The sequence below is a fragment of the Leptonychotes weddellii genome, chromosome 2, assembly GCF_054177405.1.
Source record: "Leptonychotes weddellii isolate Sample4059 chromosome 2, ASM5417740v2, whole genome shotgun sequence".
NCBI lineage: Eukaryota > Metazoa > Chordata > Mammalia > Carnivora > Phocidae > Leptonychotes > Leptonychotes weddellii.
In genome coordinates, this window is record NC_138370.1 from 29739021 (window position 1) to 29762680 (window position 23660).

A 23660-nucleotide genomic window follows, 5' to 3' on the forward strand; every position below is an offset into this window, starting at 1 on the left:
AGGAGGGGATGCTGTATTTTGTCAAATGCTTTTTCTGCATCAATTGAGAGGACCATATGGTTCTTCTCCCTCCTCTTATTAATGTTTTCTATCACATTGATTGATTTGTGAATTTTGAACCACCCTTGCATCCCAGAGATAAATCCCACATGGTCGTGGTGGATGATCCTTTTAATGTATTGTTGGATCCTATTAGCTAGGATTTTGTTGAGAATTTTGAAATCAATATTCATTAGGGATATCGGTCTGAAATTCTCCTTTTTGATGGGGTCTTTGCCTGGTTTGGGGATTAAGGTAATGCTGGCCTCATAGAATGAGTCTGGAAGCTTTCCTTCTGTTTCTTTTTTTTTTAAACAGCTTCAGGAGAATAGGTATTATTTCTTCTTTGAATGTTTGGTAGAATTCCCCAGGAAATCCATCAGGTCCTGGACTCTTGTTTTTTGGGAGGTTTTTGATCAATGCTTCAATCTCGTTAGTGGTTACTGGCCTATTCAGGTTGTCAATTGTTTCCTGTTTCAGTCTTGGTAGTTTATAGGTTTCCAGGAAGGCATCCATTTCTTCCAATAAACAGGTTATTTTTAAAATAAGTTTTTCTTAGTTAGTAGTTGGAACACATTTTCTCATAGATACAATGTCTAAAATGTTTGATCCTAAAGCAACCCATTAAAAAAAAAAATTTAAAAAGCTGTTCTACCACAGTGGAGTCCACTATAGTACCGAAAAGGATTAAGAAAATCAGAAGCATTTCTGGTACTTTTTACCTGATGGAGATAGTAACAAACATCCCCATATTTCTCTTCAGTAAGGCTCTAGGGGCTACAATGAAGATATTTTTCCCCTAGTCATCCCTGGATAGCACCTACAGTAATAAGGGTGATCTTTCTCCTAATACTTGGCTTGAATAGCAACTAAAGTATTCTTATTCTCTACATATCACCCTGGGTGCTAGGATATTAATTTAAAGCATCTCCTCATCTCTTTTCTCATACCTTAGGTACGTTTTCCGAACCTTCATCAAAAGGAGATAGATGTGACCGACAGTAATGGAAACAGCCTACCAGAATATGACCAAAAAAAAAAAGACAACTATCATTTAGAACATTCTTTCTATGAGTAATCTGGAAATAATCAGAACACAGTTCCATCATTACTATCCTAATCCTCACAGCCAAGGAGTAGGAAGCCCTAACAGAGGGCTCTAAATGATGGCAATTAATTAGATTTTTTTTAAAGAGTCTATTTATTTATTTGACAGAGAGAGAAAGTGAGATTTTTTTTTTAGAGTGCCCTGCAGCACCTGGATGGCTTGTCAGTTGAGCCACCAACTCTTGGTTTCAGGTCAGGTCAGCATCCTGAGATTGAGCCCCATATCAGGCTCCACACTCAGTGCCGAATTTGCCTGAGATTCTCTCTCCCTATCCCTCATCCCCTCCCCCTGCTCACTCGCACTCTTGCCTGCTCTCTCTAAATTAATTAATTAATTAATTATTTTTTAAAAATAGAGTGTCCTGATTATGGAGGCTTTCTGAACTAGTTGGGATTGAAGGGTATGGTTAAGAAAGCCATTCCTCCAGAAAGGTACCTCCCAGGAGGAGCACCTCACACTTCCAGGAATCCAAGTGCAATATGTGAGAAAAATATTACCAGCCCCTACCAAATACCTTAGTAATAACAAAAATCATATTACAAAGTTAGATTATCCACTTTTTAAACAGAACTGGCTCCAAATGACTGAGTTATCTAGGGAAAAATGTCAAATGTCTATATATCACCTGCATCTAAAAAAAAGGCCTAATTTATAATGAATATTCAATTAATATTTACTACACAGCATATGAAGTAGAAGGTTTAATACCACCAAAGATAACCTAATCATTCTTCTCAAGTTATTCTTAGCAAAATTGTTCAAATACACTAACCAACACATTACCAAAATACAACATGAAGACACCAAATACCAAAAACCACTCAAAAAAAAAAAAAATTAAAAGAAACTATGAGTGGGGAAAAAAAAAACAGGTACAATCCAATAAAGCCTCCAGACACTAGAATTATCAAACAATAACCAAAAACACCCTGCTTACTATGGTCAGGGAGAAAAATGACAAGCTCAGAAAAATTTTAGCAGGGAAATAAAATCCACAATAGTAATATAGCATGTATGAAAAAAACTAGATAGAAATTTGGGAAATGAAACATCATAAGCAAAATTAAGAATTCAATGGATAGGTTTAACAACAGACTAAATACAAATAAAGATAGGCTCAATGAATTAGAAGATGTAAAAAGAAATTACCCAGAAAGAAACATAAAATGATAGAAAATGTCTAAGAAAGGTGGGAGACCAGATTTTGTGAGGTCTTACACAAGTTACCTAGAATCACAAAAGAAGGATAGCAAATATGCAGAAATACTATGCACAGACGCAATATGTAAAGAAGCAGTATGTGAAAACATAATGGCTGAGAATTTATCACAATTTATGAAAACTATCAAACTTCAAACTTTAAAACTCAAAAAACAAAAATCCTAAGCAGGTATATCAGTGTGTGTGCGTGCTATTTTTTTTTCTTTCCACAACTTCAATAAACTTAAGAAAAAAACTTGAAACTTAAAAAAAATTGAAAAACTATGAAAATAGCCAAAAAGTAGATAAATCCACTTCAATAGAGTAACATTTTAGTGATAGCTGACATCAACAGCAACATGGAGCCCAAAAGAAAATGTAATAATACCAATATGCTGAGAGAAAATAACTGATAACTAGAATTCTATATTCAACAAAAATGTCCTCAAGAATGAAGGAGAGGAGGGAGGATTTAAGATGGTGGAGTAGTAGGGGGACCCTGAGCTTGCCTCCTCCCTCAAACACAGCTGGATTAACATCCAACTATTTTGATCAACTAGGAAAATAATCTGAGGATTAAGGAAACAATCTGCACAGTTGGACAGAATGTGGCAGATGTGAGGTTCTGAGCCATGAATTGGGGGAAGAGGAAAGCCTTGGGGCTTCGAAGGAGAGGGAACCCTCTTCACAGAGCAAAGTTAGGGAGAGGGAGAGAGCGAGAAAGAATGCAGCAGGTAGGGATCACACAATAAGTGAGTAGATCCCCTGGGTCACACTGGGAGAGATTGCTGCCCTCCCCGGAGCACATTTGGAAGAGCAAATTTTGCCTCTCCAAGAACAAAAGGCCAGCTGGGAGTCACTCAATAGCTGTGTGGGCAGAAGGCAGATAACCTTAGAGCAGCTTTTCGCTATCTGCCACAATAGATTCAAGCCTCTGTGTAACTGCTTTTCTCGGACAGAATGGAATAGGGGACTGCTTCTCCCGCAAATGACAGATATCCTGGTTGCAGCTTTTCACTGTGCATCACAGTAAACCCTAGCCTCGATGTGCGCACTGTGCAACTGCTTTTCTAGGACAGCATGGAGCTCCATAAGGTTCTCCTGGCGGGGAGGGGAGTGTGGAATGGATCCCCTTAAAACTTGGAGTTTTGAGTCCCAGCCACTGGCCAGAGATAAAATACAAGAGATCTGTGACGTGGGGCATGCTGAAGGCCCAGGAACAGCCAGGTTAAGGGCAGGGAACTGAAGAAAACCCAGGACACAGGAGATTATTTGCTCTTCTGAGACAGCCTCCAGAACAGCAGTGGCCAGAAGTTCCCCTCCCTGGGGATGAGAGGATGAGGTGACACCATATTCTTTCCCCTCCACCATTCTTCCCTCCTCCTGCCCACCAACATGGTTGAACTTCATAGAGAAACACAGCACCTCCAGTGAAGGCTGGAGTTCCCTACACTAAGCCCCACACCCCTGTGCTTGGCAGGGGCATCATTACAAGGGCAAGTTAGCCTGTGAACCAGCCCAGCAGGCCTCTCAATCAGAAGACCAACAGAGGCACCCAACATGTACCAAGTATACTGCTTAAAGAGTGCTCCAAAACATGAGCTTCTGGTGGAAATAGGAACAGGCTTGCTTCTTTCTTTTTTTCTTAGTTTTTAAATTTTTAAATTTTTAATTTTTCTATTTATTTTTGTATCTTTTATTTTAGATATATTTTTCTTTTTTTTCTCTTTATTTTTTTTTTTTTGGTATCAGGCTTCTAATTCTTTGTTCATTTGTTGGTTTGTGTGTTTCTTTCTCTTATTTTTCAAATCAGGCTTTTTTCTTTTCTTTCTATTATTTTCTTTTCTTCTTTCCTTACACTTTTAACTTCCTTCTTTCTTATTCTTTGGAATCAGGCTTATAGTTTTTTGTCTCTGCATTTTTGTTCCTTTTCCATTTCTCTAGTCTTGGATCAGACTTTTTTTTTTTTTCCTTTCTTTTCTTTTCCAGGTTTATCTTAACAAACAAATCAGAGGCGCTTTGGTGGCTCAGTCATTAAGCGTCTACCTTCGGCTCAGGTCATGATCCCAGGGTCCTGGGATCGAGTCCCGCATCGGGCTCCCTGCTCGGCGGGAAGCCTGCTTCGCCCTCTCCCATTCCCCCTGCTTGTGCTCCCTCTCTTGCTGTGTCTCTCTGTGTCAAATAAATAAATAAAATCTTTAAAAAAAAAAATCAAAGCACACCTAGTTAAAGGTCCAAACACTCCCCACTACAAGCAAGGAGGAACTCTGTAAAGAACGGACCACTGGGAAAGAACAGCCAAAATTTAATAGCAGAGTGTACACAGCATACACCAGAAATGCTTACTGAAGATTTCTGTTGTTATTGTTGTTGTTATTGCTGTTTTTGTTTTGGTTTCTTTTTCCTTTTCTTTCTTCTTTTCTTTTGATGAGATGCAGAAAGTTACCCCAAAAGAAAGAACAGGAGGTAGTATTCATATACAGGGATTTAATCAATAAGGATGTAAATAAGATGTCTGGACTAGAATTAAAAAGAAAAATTATAAAGATACTACCTGGGCTTGAAGAAAGCAGAGAAGACAGTAGAGAATCCCTTACTGTAGACATAAAATAACTAAAATGTAGTCAGGCCAAAATTAAAAATGCTATAACCGAGATGCAGTCCCAAGGGGAGGTCATAAAAATGAGAATGAATGAAACAGAAGAGCGAATCAGTGATATAGAAGTTAAAATTGTGGAAAATAATGAAACTGAAAAAAAGAGGGAAGGAAAACTATCAGATCACAAAGGTACACTTAGGAAACTCAGCAATTCCATAAAGTGAAATAATATCCGTATTATAGGAGACCCAGAAGAAGAGCGAGAAAAAAGGGGCAGAAGGTTTATTTGAACAAATTATACCTGAGAACTTCCCCAATCTGGGGAAGGAAACCAGGCATTCAGGTCCAAGAGGCTCAGAGAACTCCCCTCAAAATCAATAAAAATAGGTCAACACCTCAACATATTATACTAAAACTTGCAAATTACAAAGAAAAGAGAAAATCTTAAAGCTCGGGAGAAGAGGTCCTTAACTTAGAAGAGTAGACACATAAGGCTCACAGCACACCTGGCACAGAGACCTGGCAGGCCAGAAAGGACTGGAATGATATATTCAATGTACTAAATGAGAAAAATATGCAGCCAAGAATACTTTATCCAGCAAGGTTATCATTCAGAATAGAAGGAGAGATAAGGAGTTTCCAAGATAAACAAAACTAAAGGAATTCATAAACACTAAACCAGCCCTGCAAGAAATATTAAAGGGGACCCTTTGAGTGGAGAGAGAGATCAAAAGTATCAAAGACTAGAAGGAACAGAGACATTCTACAGGAATAGTGACTTTATAGGTAATACAATGGCACTAAATTCATATCTTTCAATAATTACTCTGAATATAAATGAACTAATGCTCCAATGAAAAGATGCAGGGTATCAGAATAGATTAAAAAAAAAAAACAAAACCAAGACCCATCAATAAGCTGCTTACAAGAGACTCATTTTAGACCCAAAGACACCTCCAGATTGAAAGTGAGGGGGTGGGGAACCATTTATCATGCTTATGGACAACAAAAGAAAGCTGGAATAGCCATACTTCTAATCAGACAAACTACATTTTAAACCAAAGACTGTAATAAGAGATGAAGAAGGACACTATATCATAATAAAAGGCTCTATCCAACAAGAAGATCTAACAACTGTAAATATTTATGCCCCTAACTTGGGAGCAGCCAACTACATAAATCAATTAATAACAAACTTAAAGAAATTCATTGATAATAATATGAGTGGGGGACTTTAAAATGCCACTCACAGCAATGGACAGATCATCTAACCAGAAGATCAACAACTGGAAACAAGGGCTTTAAATGACTCACTGAACCAGATGGACTTAACAGCATATTCAGAGCATTTCATCATAAAGCAGCAGAATATGCACTTTTTGAACACATATGGAACATTCTCCAGAACAGATCACATACTAGGTCACAAATGAGGCTGCAACAGGTACAAAAGGACTGAGATCATACCATACATATTTTCAGACCACAAAGCTATGACACTTAAAAGTCAACCAGGAGAAAAAATTTGGAAGGACCACAAATACATGGAAGTTAAAGAACATCCTACTAAAAAATGAACAGGTCAACCAAGAAATTAAAGAAGAATTTTAAAAATGCATGGAAGCAAATGAAAATGAAAACACAACAGTTCAAAACCTTTGAAATGCAGCAAAGGCAGTTCTAAGAGGGAAGTATACAGCAATACAGGGCTTCCTCAAGAAGCAAGAAAAGTCTCAAATACAAAAACTAACCTTACATCTAAAGGAGCTGGAAAAAGAACAGCAAATAAAGCCTAAATTCAGCAGGAGAAGAATAGAATCAGTGATACAGAAATCAAAAAAACCGCAGAACAGATCAAGGAAACTAGGAGTTGGGTCTTTGAAAGAATAAGACTGATAAACCCCTATCCAGTCTTATCAAAAAGAAAAGAGAAAGGACCCAAATAAATAAAATCATGAATGAAAGAGGAGAGATCACAACCAACACCACAGAAATAAAAATAATTATAAGAATATTATGAGCAATTATATGCCAACAAATTAGACAATCTGGAAGAAACGGATGCATTCCTAGAAACATAGAAACTACCAAAATTAAAACAGGAAGAAATAGAAAACCTGAACAGACCCATAACCAGCAGAGATACTGAATCAGTAATCAAAAATCTTCCAATAAAGAGTCCAGAGCCACGTGGCTTCCCAGAAGAATTCTATCAAACATTTAGATAAGAATTATTACCTATTCTTCTGAAACTGTTCCAAAAAATAGAAATGGAAGGAAAACTTTCAAACTCATCCTATGAAGCCAGCATTACCTTGATCTCAAAATCAGACAAAGGCCTCAGTAAAAAGGAGAATTAAAAACCAAAATCTCTGATGAGCAGGGATGTAAAAATTCTCACCATGATACTAGCTAATAACAGTACATCAAAAGGATTATTGACCACGACCAAGTGGGATTTATTCCTGGGCTGCAAGGGTGGTTCAACCTCCACAAATCAATCAATGCAATACACCACATTAATAAAAGAAAGGACAAGGACCAGATGATCCTCTCTATAGATGCAGAAAAAGCATTTGACAAAGTACAGCATCCTTTCTTGATAAAAACCCTCAACAAAGTAGGGATAGAAGGAACATACCTCAAAATCATAAAGGTCATATATGAAAGACACAACTAATATCATCCTCAATGGAAAAACAGAGCATTTCCCCTAAAGTGAGGAACAAGACAGGGATGTCCACTCTCACCACTGTTGTTCAACATAGTACTAGAAGTCCTAGCCTCAGCAATCAGATAACAAAAAGACATAAAGGCATCCAAATCAGCAAAGAAGAAGTCAAACTTTCAGTCTTAGCAAATGACATGATACTCTATGTAGAAATACAAAAGATTCCACAAAAAAATTGGTAGAACTGATACAGGAATTTAGCAAAGTCGCAGGATATAAAATCATTACAGAGAAGTCTCTTGCATTTCTATATACCAATAATGAAGCAGCAGAGGGGAACCTGGGTGGCTCAGTTGGTTAAGCATCTGCCTTCAGCTTAGGTCATGATCTCAGGATCCTGGGATTGAGCCCCACATCAGGCTCTCTGCCCAGCAAGGAGTCTCCTTCTCCTCGCACTCTCCCTCTGTGTGCTCTCTCTCTCTCTCAAATAAATAAATAAAAATCTTTAAAAAAAATAATAATAATGAAGCAGCAGAAAGAGAAATCAAGGAATGGATCCCATTTACAATTGAACCAAAAAACATAAGATACCTAGGAATAAACCTAACCAAAGAGGTAAAAGATCTGTTCTCTGAAAACTATAGAACACTTACGAAAGAAATTGAGGAAGACACAAAAAAATGAAAAAGCATTCCATGCTCATTTTAAAAATGCATGGAAGCAAATGAAAATGAAAACACAACAGTTCAAAACCTTTGAAATGTAACAAAGGCAGTTCTATGAGGGAAGTATACAGCAATACAGGGCTCTATAAAGAACTTATCAAAATCAACACCCAAAAAACAAACAATCCAGTCAAGAAATGGGCAAAAGACATGAACAGACATTTCTCCAAAAAAGACATACAAGTGGCTAACAACACATGAAAAAATGCTCAACATCACTCCGCACCAGGGAAATACAAATCAAAACCACAATGAGATACCACCTCACACCAGTCAGAATGGATAAAATTAACAACTCCGAAAAAAAAGATGTTGGCAAAGATGCAGAGAATGGGGAACCCTGTTACTCTGTTGGTGGGAATGAACACCAGAATGCAAACTGGTGCAACCACTCTTGAAAACAGTGTGGAGGTTTCTCAAAACTAAAAATAGAACTACTGTACAACCCAGCAACTGCACTACTAGGTATTCATCCAAAGGATACAAAAATAGTGATTCAAAGGGGCACATGCACCCCAATGTTTATAGCAGCAATGTCCCCAATAGCCAAAATATAGAAACAGCACAGATGTCCATCAACTGATGAATAGATAAAGACGTGGGGTGTGTGTGTGACACACACACACACACACACACACAACGGAATATTATTCAGCCATCAAAAAGAATGAAATATTGCCATTTGCAACAATGTGGATAGAAATAGAGTATGTTACGATAAGCAAAGTAAGTCAATCAGAGAAAGACAGTTACATATGATTTCACTCACATATGGAAATTAATAAACAAAACAGGATTATAGGGGAAGGGAGGGAAAATAAAATAAGATGAAATCAGAGAGGGATACAAACCATAAGGGACTCTTAAGTATAGGAAACAAACTGAGGCTTACTGGAGGGGAGGTGGGGGGGGATGGGGTAATTGGGTGATGGGCATTAAGGAGGGCACTTGATGTAATGAGCACTGGGTGTTATATGCAACTGATGGGAACCACTAAATTCTACCCTTGAAACTAATAATATACTACATGTTAATTAAATTGAATTTAAATTTAAAAAAAATTTTTAAATGAAGAATGAAAGAGAAATAAAGATGCTATTGTTGGGGAAGGGGGGGCTAAGAGACAAACTACTATCAGGCACACACTAAAAAAAATTCAAAAAGGGTTTTTCAAGATAACTAAAAAATGATACCAAATGGAAGGTCAGAGATGCAAGAGAACCAACGAGTAATGGAAGTGATAACTATGTAGGTAAATCTAAACAAACAGGAGTGAACAGTGTTCATTAAACAGTGATAATACATTCCTGACAGATAGTTATATAAGTCAGGAAGTGGATAAACGAAGTTAAACAGCTCTAAAGTCCTTGATTTGTGTAAGGAAGGATATGATTTAATATTAAACATGATAAATCAAGGACACATGTTATATTTAGAGTAACTCCCCCAAAAAATCAAAGACTTCCATTCTAATAGAGGCAAAATAATGAATATTAAAAACACACTAGTAATCCAAATAAACAAAATAGAAGATTTTTTAAAAGAACATAAAAGAAGTGGGGCGGCTGGGTGGCTCAGTTGGTTAAGCGTCTGCCTTCAGCTCGGGTCATGATCCCAGGGTCCTGGGATCGAGCCCCGCATCAGGCTCCCTGCTCAGCGGGGAGTCTGCTTCTCCCTCTCTCTCTGTTCCTGCACTCTCTCTCTCTTTCAAATAAATAAATAATATCTTTAAAAAAAGAAAAAAAAGAACATAAAAGAAGTGAGACAAATAAAAAACACATAAGATGGTAGATTTAAACCCAAATACTGCATCTCATTAATTCTAAAACACATTCTTCACACATTTAAAATACTCTGAAACAGATTCATCTAACAAAGTATTTAATTGGCATCATTTTTTCTTCCTTAGTGGTATGTAAATAATGACGTATCTTACAATCAATTACATCTACATTTAAATAAATACAGTATGTTACTAATTACATTAAATATAAGTAAACTAAATGATACAATTAAGAGACAAATATTGTCAAGCTGGATTAAAAAATAAAACCTAAACATGTGTTGTTTCGAACCATATATCTAAAACATAAGGATAAAGAAAAATCCAAAGTGAAAGGGTGGAAAAAAATATACTTTCAACATGAAAAAAAATCTGGGGAAGCTATATTAATATCAGACAAAATTGACAGTCTAATCAATAAAAAAGGAAATGAAGACAAGAAATAAAACTGTTCACAAATGACAGAGTCATCTATGCAGAAAATCCAAAAGAATCAACCAAAAAATTTCTGAAACTAATAAGCAGTTAAAGCAAACTAATTAATGAAAGGTTATAGAACAGATTAACATACAAGTCAGCTGCTTTCTTATATGCCAGCAACAAACAATTAGAATTTGAAATTAAAAATGCAATACCATTTACATTAGCAAAACCAAAACAAAACAAAAATACTTAGGTATAAATCTAACAAAATATGTACACGATCTATAGAGGAAAACTACAAAGTCTGATGAAAAAAAAAAAATCAAAAATGACCTAAATAAATGAAGAGATATTCCATGTTCAAGGATAGGAAAACTCAATACCATAAAGATGCCCATTCTTCCCAACTTGATCTATAGATTCAATACAATCCCAATTAAAATCCCAGCCAGTTATTTTTTGGGTATCAACAAAGCGATCTAAAGTTTCTATGGAAAGAAAAAGGACCCATAATAACCAACACAATATTGAAAGAGAACAAAATTTTAAAAGTGACAGTATCTGACTTAAGATTTACCATAAAGCTACAGTAAATCAAGACAGAATGGTATTGGCAAAAGAAAAGACAAATGGATCAATGGAAGAGAATCAAGTCCAGACATAAACCCACACAAATACAGTCAACACATCTTTGACAAAGGAACAAAGACAACTTAATGGAGAAAGGATAGTCCTTAACCCAATAAAGAGTATCTGCTGCAAAGAAAAGGGAACCCTCTTACACTCTTGGTGGGAATGCAAATTGGTGCAGCCACTCTGGAAAACAGTACGGAGGTTCCTCAAAAAGTTAAAAATAGAACTATCGTAAGATCCAGCAATTGCACTACTCAGGTATTTACCCAAAGGATATAAAAATACTGATTCAAAGGTATACATGCACCCCAATGTTTATAGCAGCATACAACAATAACCAAATTATGGAAAGATCCCAAATGCCCATCAAATGGATAAAGAAGATGTGGCATATATACAATGGAATATTACTCAACCATAAAAAAGAATGAAATCTTGCCATTTGCAATGACATGGATGGAACTAGAGGGTATTATGCTAAGCAAAATAAGTCAGTCAGAGAAAGACAAATACCATATGATTTCACTCATATGTGGAATTTAAGAAACAAAACAGATGAACATGGAGCGGGGAGAGAGAGGGGCAAAACAGAAAACAGACTCACAACTATAGAGAACAAACTGAGGGTTACTAGAGGGGAGGCCAGCAGGGGATGGGTTAAATGGGTGATGAGTTAAGGAGGGCACTTGTGATGAGCACTGGGTGTTGTAAGTGATGAATCACTAAATTCTACACTTGAAACTAATATTACTTAGTATGTTAACTAACTGGAATTTAAATAAAAACTTGAAAAAGAAAAGAGAAAGAAAAGTATCTGCAAAATATTTGGCAAACATTATATTTAATGTTAAAATGCTGAAAGCTTTCCTTCTGATACCACTCCATGGTGACAGATGGTAACCATACTTGTGGTGAGCATAGAATAATGTATAGAATTGTTAAATCACTATGTTGTATACCTGAAACTAATATAACATTGCATGTTAACTATTCTTTGTTAAAAAAAAAAAAAAGACAAAGATGCAAATTACCACCACTTCTACTTGAATGTTGTACAGGAAGTCCTGGCCAGTACAGTCAGGTAATAAAAATAAATAAATAAAAGTTATAAGGATTGATGAGGCAGAAACAAAATTATCATTACTACTAGATGATATGACTATATAAGTAAAAATCCAAAAGAATTTACAGGTGTGTAGCACTACTGTAAAAGTGTAATAGGCTGCTAGATATAAAATATATATAAGAAATCAATTTTATTTTTATACAAAAAATTAAAAAATTAATTTTTAAAAGAGAAATCATTTACAATAGCACCCAAAAGTACAAAGTATAGGAATAATACTACCAAAAGAAGTTTATAGAGAACTATAAGAGGAATTAAAGATCATGGACTTGAAGATTCCTTACTGAAAATATGTTAATTCTTCACCAAACTAATCTAGAGATTTAATACAAGATCAATCAAACCCCCCCCAAGACTTTTTTGGAATTGGACACTTCTCAAATTTACATGAGAAAGCCACAAACAGCCAAGACACTCTTTTTTTTTTTTTTCTAATTTTTTTATTTATTTATTTGAGAGAGAGAGAGAGAGAAACAGCATGAGAGAGGAGAGGGTCAGAGGGAGAAGCAGGCTCCCCACTGAGCCGGGAGCCCGATGTGGGACTCGATCCCAGGACTCCGGGATCATGACCCGAGCCGAAGGCAGTCACTTAACCAACTGAGCCACCCAGGCACCCCAGCCAAGACACTCTTAAATGAGTAGGTCAGAGTAGGACAACTTGCTTTCTACAACCAATTATAAAGCTGTGAAAATTAGGAAACTACAGTAGTGATACAAATATAGAATAATAAACAAATGAAATAGAAGAGCCCAGAAACAGACACATATATCTGCAGACACTTGATTTATGACAAAGGTGACACTGCAAAGAAGCAATGAAAGGGATATCTTTTTGACACATGGTGCCAATTCAACAAAGTACTCATATTGGAAAAAAAAATCTGACCTCTACCTGAACAATGCACAAACAGTAATTCTAGGTGGATTATGGACCTAAATATGAAGGTTAAAACAGATCAAGAGTCTGGAAGGCAATACAGAAGCCCACCTCCGTGACATCAAATTTACAATTTCCTAAATAAGATACAAAAAGCAATAGTCATAAAGGAATAGATTGATATACATGACTACATTAAAATTAAAATTTTTCACTAAAAGTCGCCAAAAAATTTATAAAGGACTTCTATTAATCAATAAAGATAGTCAACCCAATCGAAAAACTGGGGAGGGTGGGATTGAACAGTATCTTCACAAAAAACAAAATCCAAATGGCCCATAAACATAAACAGGTGATCTAATCTTATTAGTAATCAGGGAAATGCAAAGGAAAAGCACAGTAATATACCACTATATATCCAACTCATTAGCTAAAGTTTAAAGTGGATATTACCAATTATTGGTGAGGTATGTACTTAGCACTCATTGTACCCCACTACATATTTCTTCCAGCCATTTTTTATTTCAGCAGTTATGGTGGACAACTCCTATTTCTAAGCTTTTATTGAGTTGTAACTTGAAAGTACAGGGGAGTTAAGATCCCAGAGGGCAACCTTCAAACCAAAAGAAGATGGAAGCAACAAAAATGAAAATGTACTTCAGCTACCTGTATCAGGATGGACAAACATCACAAACACAACGTCAACTAAAAAAAAAACCCAACCAATAGAAAACATACTTGTATAATTCTGTTTATTTACTCTAACCTATTCTATGAATAGAGCTCAAAACAGGCAAAAACTAAAGTGTTTAGGAATACATATTTTCGTGGCAAAACTGTAAAGAAAAGCAAGGAAATGATTATCATAAAAATCAGGATAAGGGTTAACTTTAGGGAAGAAGGTATGATGGGGAAAACTACAAAAGGGATTTCTGAGGATCCTGGTAGTGACCTGACATGGGTGGTTACAACAAATGTTCACTTTATAAAAATGTGTTCATCTGGGGGCACCTGGGTGGCACAATCAGTTAAGCGGCCAACTTGGTTTCAGCTCAGGTCATGATCTCAGGGTTGTGAGATGGAGCCCTACATCGGGCTCCGTGCTCAGCGGGCAGTCTGCTTCAGATTCTTTCTCTCTTTCTGCCCCTCCCACTCATGCTCTCTCTCTCTCTCAAAGAAATAAATAAAATTCTTTAAAAATGCATTCAGCTATACATTTGTTTAGCTAGATTTTCTGTATGTGCTTCATTTTTCATAATAAAAGTATTTTTTAAAAAAATACATCACAAGTTCTATCAGAATAAGTAGGCCCTGCAAGAATTATCCTCAGTGCTTCCTTCTGCAGTTAGGCTCAGTAGAGTCCAGTAAACTAGAAGAGTACTCACTCAGGACTGAGAAATCTTTTAGAAAAAAAAGATGAATTTGCTCAACCTGATGGGGGTTGTTAAAGATCAGAAAGCTGACATAGGGTTATAGCTTTTATAGGAAGCAATCATAAAAAAATTAAAAAATAAAAAAAACAGAATCCAAGATAAAGACCAGAGTAAGAGGTAAACTTGGAACGCAGGGCAAGTTTTCTCTAAAAAACAAAACAAAAATATCTAAGAAGATGTAAGAGAAAACACCACCATTAATAAATGTAGATTTATCGCTAGCTGCTGGAGGAAGCGCATTTCAACTAGGAATAGGCTAGAGCCATCTGTCTAATGAGGTAATGCCCACCAGATCTAAAGAGTTAATCCAACACCATCTCCATTCTATCAATTCTGCCCTCTGCCCAGAGTACTTCTCTGTTCAAAGTGGAAGTGAATCCAACGTCATCTGGGATAGTTTACTTATTCCTCAGAAGAAGCAGGTTGCCCTTCATTCAGTAGTGAACATCTTACTCATAGACTTTTGGGGGAGGTGGAAAACCTTTTAGTCTCTAAGATTTTGTATTCCTAGATCTAGAAAGCAATGTTCCTTCATTAGAAGTCCTTTTCCATTACAAATGTTGCCTCAAGACATCTCTGCTACAGACTCAATTTTATCCTAATATTAACCTTCCTTTTTTAAGTAGGCGCCACGCCCAGTGTGGAGCCCAACAGAGGGCTTGAACTCACAACCCTGAGATCAAGACCTGAGCTGAGATCAAGAGTCAAGATGCATAACCAACTGAGCCACCCAGGCACCCCTATCCTAATATTCCTAACGTGCTTCTACACTAATCCCTGTAAGCAATGATGTCCCAAAATTTCATTCCTTGCACCGTCTCAACCAGTCTCAATCTGTCTCTTTAACATTTTGTTTTGCGTAAGACCATGCTTAAGCCATGCCCCATTTCAACACTGCAAGCATAGTACATTTCTGCTTCATATACAAAAGGTCAATAGTCATATACAAAACAGCTCAAGAGGTGAACATCTGTAAGCAGTGGAATATTTATATTTATCCAACACTTATCTACCAGCTATATCTCTGTCATAGAAGATAAGTAAAATACAAATAGGACTTTTTTTCTTTTTGTCCTGGGTAATTTTAACTTACTACAGTAACAAAATTACTAATACAAGCTCAATAAAATGTGTATAAACTCACATAATGACTCACTATACAATCATGCAACCTCCCCAAAAGGCAAGGGCAACAACTGACAAATATTCTATATATCCTAATATCTCTATTAGAGGGGCACCTGGGTGGTTCAGTCAGCTAAGCATCTATCTGCCTTCAGCTCAGGTCCTAACCCCAGGGTGCTGGGATCGAGCCCCACATCGGGCTCTCTGCTCAGCAGGGAGTCTGCTTCTCCCTTTCTCTCCCACTGCCCCTCCTAAAGCTCATGTTCTCGCTTGCTCTCTCTCAAATAAATAAAATCTTTTTTTAAAAAAATCTCTATCAGAATGATAAAAGTGTGAACTAATATAGCACCAGAAATAATGGGAAAATGCAATCCACTCAGTTCTATTTGAAATATGATCATTCAGTGAAAAGTTTTTAAAAATAAGTAACTCCACAATAAAATTAACAACATAAAATATTTCAATCATATATTATCAGTTCTCAAGAGTAAAGTCCAGGGGAACACTGATAAATAGCAATCTCCTACATGTTCAATGTTATTAATACCTGTGATAGACTGGTACCTACACTTTTTCTAGAATACCTCTATTAAATAATATTGCCTTATTTCCTAACTCAAAATAAATACCTGCTCAGAGCAAAATGATCAAAAGATAAAGAAAAGCCAGAAGAAAAATATAAAAGTGACCTTAAAAACTACCACCAAAAATCAGAGCCAGTTAAACATTTTGGCATACATCCTTCCAATCTTTCTTCACATGTTCATATTTTTAAAACAGGAGTAATTCACACCATGATATCTCACATATTCTTTTTTTCATTTGAATAAACATATATCTTAACCAACATATTATTAACCACAGTGATTTACAATAATACATTAGATACAGTATGGCACAGTGGTGAAGACCCATGATAATTCCAATGGCCCACAAATTTACTTTAAAATCAGAAGAAAAAGAGGGAAATCACAATAATGAATATTTAATAATGAATCCAGCCTGTGTTATATCTGTCTTTATACCAATACAGTCATAAAATATAATTTTTCATATGTTTTTAATGGAAAAGGGGGCTCACAAAAGCGAAAGGCCCGTGAAAATCATAATGCAGCCTAAGGATAGAAAAGGCCACAGAGCAGCTGGAGAGGAGAGGGTGTTTCTCCTCCTCCCACTTCAACCACAAAAACTCCCCTCATATATTTTATACACTGGGCTTCTAGGTGAGAATACAGTAGGGGAAAAACAAAGGAGGAGGTTTCCCCAGCTTAAAAAAAAGTTTGAAGTCCACTGTTTAAAAACATAAGTTCTAATACTATACAGTGTTACACTAAATAGGTATTTCGTGGTCAGTTTAAACAATCTATTTTTTTGGACATGTGTAAGTTGGGACCATTTTTTTGGCTGAACAATGCATATACATATTGTTTGCTCACCCTCTGATTATTCCCCTGGAACAAATTTCCAAAAATAAAATTGCTGGCTTAAAAATGTATCTTGTAAGGTTTTGGACACAAATAACCAATCTGTTCCACAGAAAACCTGTATAATTCTCTTCATACCAGAAGTATAGGAGAGTGGCCTGGTAACTTACAAACCCTGGTTTCATAGGTTAAAAACATGCTATTTCATTGTTTTGGTTTACATTTCTTTGTTTAGTGATGTGGAGAAAAGTTTCACAAATTTACTGATCTTTTATATTTATTTCTTATATTATGAGCTACCTGATCATATCCTTTGCTCATCTGTAAATTTATGATATTTTTATTTAAAAACAAAAACAAAAAAACCTGTCTCAGATGTTTCAAATAGTATTCTTTACTATTTGCCTTTTCACTGTTTGAATTGCTTTTTTATATACACAACTCTGCAAATCTATAGACTGTTTTGTCCTTTACAGTTCGCTCGGCGGGGGGCGGGGGGGCAATGGAAAGGTTTATGTTTAGAAAAACCTTTCTCTATCCAAGATTATATCTATTAAGTCATGTTTTCTTCTATTTCATTATATATTTGGAATTTAATGTATGATGTATGGTAATTTTTTTCCAAATTCTTAAAAAATTATCTCAGCCTCATTTACTGAATAACCCTATCTTAAAAAAAAAAGTCACTTTTACTATTTCTGAGGTTTCTACTATGAGATTGTTGATATGTTTATTATGCATTTAATATTATACAATTTCCAAACATAATAATTTATACCAAAAGCCTTCTTTAAGGGTCTTCTTTTTCAATATTTTTTTCACTACTATTGCAAAATTACTCTTCCAAATTGACTTTAAATTTATTTTTGTCAAGTTCTAAAATGAAAGCAATATATACATATCTGGAACTTGACTGGAATTATTTTAAGTTTATGAGTTAATTTGGATACATTTCCAATATTTAGTCTCTCCATAAAAGAACACTGCCTTTACTCAAATTACATATTCTGACTTTCAGTAAACTATGTGTTCTTTAAACAAGTGCTACATATTTCCTATTAAGTTGATCCCAAGCTATTCAGAATTTTTGGCAAATACAGTTTTTTTTCCTCACATTTTTTCAAAATAGTTATAACTGGCCTATTGGAAATCTTACTTTATAACTGTATTTCTAATACTATTGAATTGATTCTCTTGCTTTTCAAAACTAGACAATCACATTAACATCATTATTACCCCCTCTTTTCCAATATTTATTCCTAAATCTTTTTCTTATTCATTGCACTAGCTAGAAAATCCAAGCCAGAATAAACTAATAGTACAGATAGTATCATGTATGACCAATATTTTATGGTTTCCCCTCCAATCTTATCCCCATCCTTCTCCACCATGTTCTCTGCGTAGGAGGTTGACCTATACAGACTGTATCCAATGAAAAATGGCCAATAAGAGACACTGGCAAAGATAAGAAGTTGGTTGGAGAATAAGACTGATTATTCCTCTGGGTCCCACTCTAACAAGTCACCTGATGTTGGCAGTTTCCCTCTACTCCAACTCCTAAATGGTCAGTCTCTCCCACAGCCATAGTTATTTCTCTCCACAATCCCATATCAGTTCTCTCTCTTTACATCTTCTACATCCCTACCAGGTTACATACTTAAGCCAGTCCCCAAAACTTTTTGCCTGTACTCATGGGGAAAATGGTAGATCACCTTATATTTGAGATCATCTTGTATTCATGTTGCAGTTTTAATATGCAGTAAGTTTTAAATGTAATATTCATAATACCATTTTATTCAAATTATTTCATAATTACTTTAGCCTTTAGGTCTCTGATATAAGATTTACTTAGGAGAGTGTTTTTAAATTACCAACTCATTTAGGGTTTTTATTATTAATATCTGGTTTTATCACATTGTGGCCAAAGAATGAGACCTGTTCTGTTTCTGCTTCTTTTCTAAATTATGGAAGTCTTTGGGCAAAATATATGGTCAATTTTTGTGGAGATTCCTGAACACCTGAAATGAAGATCTATGTTCTGTTTGTACACAGAGTTACATTTTTATCTATTAAATCAACCATACTAATATTTATTTAAACCTCTATAATCTTATGTGCTTTCTTTATATAATATGTTAATGGTTAAGAAAGATGTTTTAAAATTTCCTCTAAGATATGTGCTCATTTTCCCTTGACACGCTTTTTACATTACATATTTTAATAACATAATATCAACAATTATGATAAATGTTCATTAATGATTGTACATCTCACAAATGAAAAGTGATCATTTTTGCCTTATTTTGAGTCTGTCTCAGGTATGTTTCCTAGATAAAACATTTAATTACAATAGTGTTTTGAGACCTAGTCTGAGAAGCATTCCATATATTTGTCAAAACTATTTTATTTGGCCTTAAATTATTATATCTTATACTTTGTATTTTGTAACACCTTAAATGTTCTTTTGGGCTTTTTTTTTCTATGTTGCATACTTTCTCCAAAATTTTTTTGGCTTAGGGAGCCTGCCTGGCTTAGTCAGTAGAGCATGTGACACTTAATCTCAGGGTAATGAGTTCAAGCCCCACGTTGGGTGTGGAGCCTACTTAAAAAAAAAAACCATCCTTGTGAATTAGAAATGTGAATCCTGTTTTCAATTCTACCTTGAAGTCATTATTATAGCAATTTAAAATGCAGTTAGACATCTATTTCTCCAATTTTCTGTGATTTTATACCTCCCCCGCTCAGTTGTTTTTACTTTTTTTAATATTATATATTTTCTTTCAAGTTCCATTTGTTCTAGTTGCCCCTCCACTAAATCCAATGGCCCAAAAAACATTCTTTCCACTGTGTTCTCAACATCTATTCCATCCTTCTAACTTTTAATCTCTGTCCTTTCCCCTTGCAATCCGGGAAAGCTTATCAAGATTGACTTACAGATCTTTTTTGAACAGGCATTAAGGAGGAGTTACCCAACCAGGGCCAAAACGAGTTCCTATGCTAGGAGTGAGATAAATTTAGACCTGGATCCACTGTTCAAGAGGAAATCCCAAACACTTCACCCCCTCTCCATTTCCTAACACATGCAGCTGCAGCACCACTCCCTGCCTTGAGTCTCCCAGGACAAATCTCCTTATGTCCTTTAATCCTGTTTACATTTATCACCATAGGTAGCTGTAGCTCTCTGTGTAGGCCCTTATCTCCCTCCTGTTCCCTCACTGTGCATCCTGGCATTCACAGCCCATCATCCGCAAAAACTCCCATAACCTCAAACTCTTCTCTGAAAGTCTCACTGTCAAGCTCTACTTGAAATTCAGCTATTCCCGGATTTCACAGCTTCCACTAGAACCTTCTCAAGCGCCAGCAGCTTTTTCCCAGAACCCTCATACAACTAGAGATAGAGTCAGTGAGTGTTCTTTCTCCATATTGCTGCTTCTAGGCCATTCTTTCTCACTCCTTCCTAAAATCTCCCAGTTCTGAATCTCATAAAATTAAACTACCCACTACCCTTTATTACTAACATACCAACCCCTGAGTTACTCCCTCTCATGTCCTTCTCACCAACATTGTCACGCTAACACAATTCTTTTCTTAATTTTTGCTGATTTCAATATACAGGTAGATAACCCTATTAATCCCTTGGGCTCTCCATGGCTTGAACTCTTCTCCTCCAAAGATCTAATCCTCCACCGTTCAACCACTCATTGCCATGCTTTTAATGGACATTTTACCATTACTATAATTTATAATCTCAACTTCACCCATCTTACTCTCCCCAGGTACACCTTTATACTCCAGTATAACTTTAATCCCACCAGGACATCTGCAGTTTTCCCTTTCCACTTCCCTTATCCCCTTGATGTCCTCCCTTTCCTAAGCCTTAACCAGCTAAAATGTCATGGTCCATCATGATAATTACTCCTATGCAAACAGATCTGACTTCCTTGCACCTCTCTTACTTCATTGTATTTGGCCTAACTACAACCTGGTTAACATCAACTCTCTTATGTACCTATGCAGTTGAATGTGGCTGCACAAAAACCCACAACCACAAACTAATCTCACTTAAAATTCATGACTATGAATCTCAAGTGACCCTTTAAAACGGCCCAGGAAACATACTCTACTCCATTTATCCTCCCATTCTGCCACACAACTATTTCATACCTTCTCTTATCTCCTGAAATCCCCAACCACTGCCCCCTCAAAGTCTTCATCTTTCAGTTGATGAACCTACTTCCTATTTCACTAACAAAACTGAACCACAAATTCTTAATCTCAGGAAACAAACTGAGGGTTGCTGGAGTGGGGGGTGGGGTGGGAGGGATTGGGTGGCTTGGTGATAGACACTGGGGACAGTATGTGCTATGGTGAGCGCTGTGAATTGTGCAAGACTGTTGAATCACAGATCTGTACCTCTGAAACAAATAATGCAATATATGTTAAGAAAAAAAAAAAGAAGAAGAGAGCAGGAGGGGAAGAATGAAGGGAGGAAATCGGAGGGGGAGACGAACCATGAGAGATGATGGACTCTGAAAAACAAACTGAGGGTTCTAGAAGGGAGGAGGGTGGGAGGATGGGTTAGCCAGGTGATGGGTATTAAAGAGGGCACGTTCTGCATGGAGCACTGGGTGTTATGCACAAACAATGAATCATGGAACACTACATCAAAAACTGATGATGTAATGTATGGTGATTAACATAACAATAAAAAATAAAAATAAATAAAAACTGAACCACAGACTCCCACCACTACATCTATCCATTTCCAGCAGCTACATCCATTTATTCCTATTACTATAGATACCCAGAGCTCCATTAGAACAAACCCCTCCACTTGTGCCCCAGATCCCATGCCCTCTCACCCACTCAAGGTCAACTACCGCAATGTTTCTCTCTTTGTCCTAGATCACCAGTTTTACCCCTCTACTAAATTAGTCCTATGAGCATACAAACCTGCTATAATTTCTTCCATCTTGAAAAAAAGTCCATCCTAACCATACTTCTTCCTTCATACTTGGCTCTTCCTGCAGATATCCCCACAGCTTTCTACTCATCTCCTTCAAGTATTTAGTCTAACATCACCTCAAAGGAGCTTACCCTGACAATACGAATCTAAAATTGTAACCAACCTCTACCATCACCACCACCACCACCACTCTGGCCCTCCCAATCTTCCAATGCTGCTCTATTTTATTTTCCATAGCACTTATCACCTTCTAATATTCCATATTATTGATATATTTATTACATTACTAGTTTGTCTTCCCCCATTAAAATGTAAACTCCATTAAGGGCAAGTCTTTATCTCATTCACTGAGATATTGCAAGTGCCTAAAACAAAGTCTAGCACCAAGTCAGCACTCAATAAATACTTGATAAGGGGCACCCGGGTGGCACAGTCAGCTAAGCGTCTTACTCTTGGTTTCAACTCAGGTCGTGATCTCAGGGTCTTGAGGTGGAGCCCTGAGTCACGCTCTGTGCTCAGTGCAGTCTGCTTAAGTTTCTCTCTCCATCTCCCTCTGCCCCTGCCCCCCACTTGCACATGTGCAAGCTCTCTCTCTCTCCAATAAAAAAACTTAAAAATATAAAATTAAAAAATGAATGAATAAATAAATACTTGATACATGAATGAATAAAGTATGGGTCCATTCTTCACTGCCTCTTACACAACTTTAAATTCCACCATAGCACTGTTTAAGAACATTCTTTCCTAACTCTGCATGCCACTGTTTTCATCTTAGTCTCCTGTCTTATCTCATGGTTGATTATTCATTTCTTGTTCCCTCAATTCATGTCTTCCTCAACTTCACTCCCAGCCAAACCAAATGCTAAATTTACTTCCGCCTCCTACAGGAACTCTTTTACAAACATAAGACTTTTCTTGTGAATATAATTACTTTTTTCATTAAGTATAGTTTTTTTTTTTTTAATGAACACTGTTCTAATTCTTCCATATCTATTTTTCAGCCTAGTAATTGCTCAGAAACAGGTAAATCCTGCAGCAAATTCCGCTCAAGTGCTCTCCTTTACACCACGATTTAATTAGAATTGTACTTTCAGATCTGAAGATAAAGAGCTGGCTAACAGCAGTTTTTGTTATTCTTTCCTTGCTCCGGGAACTTGAGAGAGGTAGGAAAGGAAATGAACACTTGGGGCTGTGGATATTCCCCGTATGAAACCTTCATCTGTGTTTGGAAAAGATGAACATCTTCCACATCTAATTCTTTCTCTAGCTCAGCTTCTACTCACATATACATTGTGTATGTCTAGCTCTCTACTTAGCGTTACTGCCTCCTTGTTCCCTTACGACAAATCCTCACTAAAAAGAAGCCCAACGACTCAGTGGTGTTGTTCACCTGTATACCCTCTATTGTAATTCCTTTTGAACCCTGGCAAAGGAAGGGGTTCTAAGATCACAGGCTCTGGACCCAGACTTCTTGACTTCAAATCCCAGCCTCACCACTTACTTTGATGTGTAACCTCACCTTCTTTAT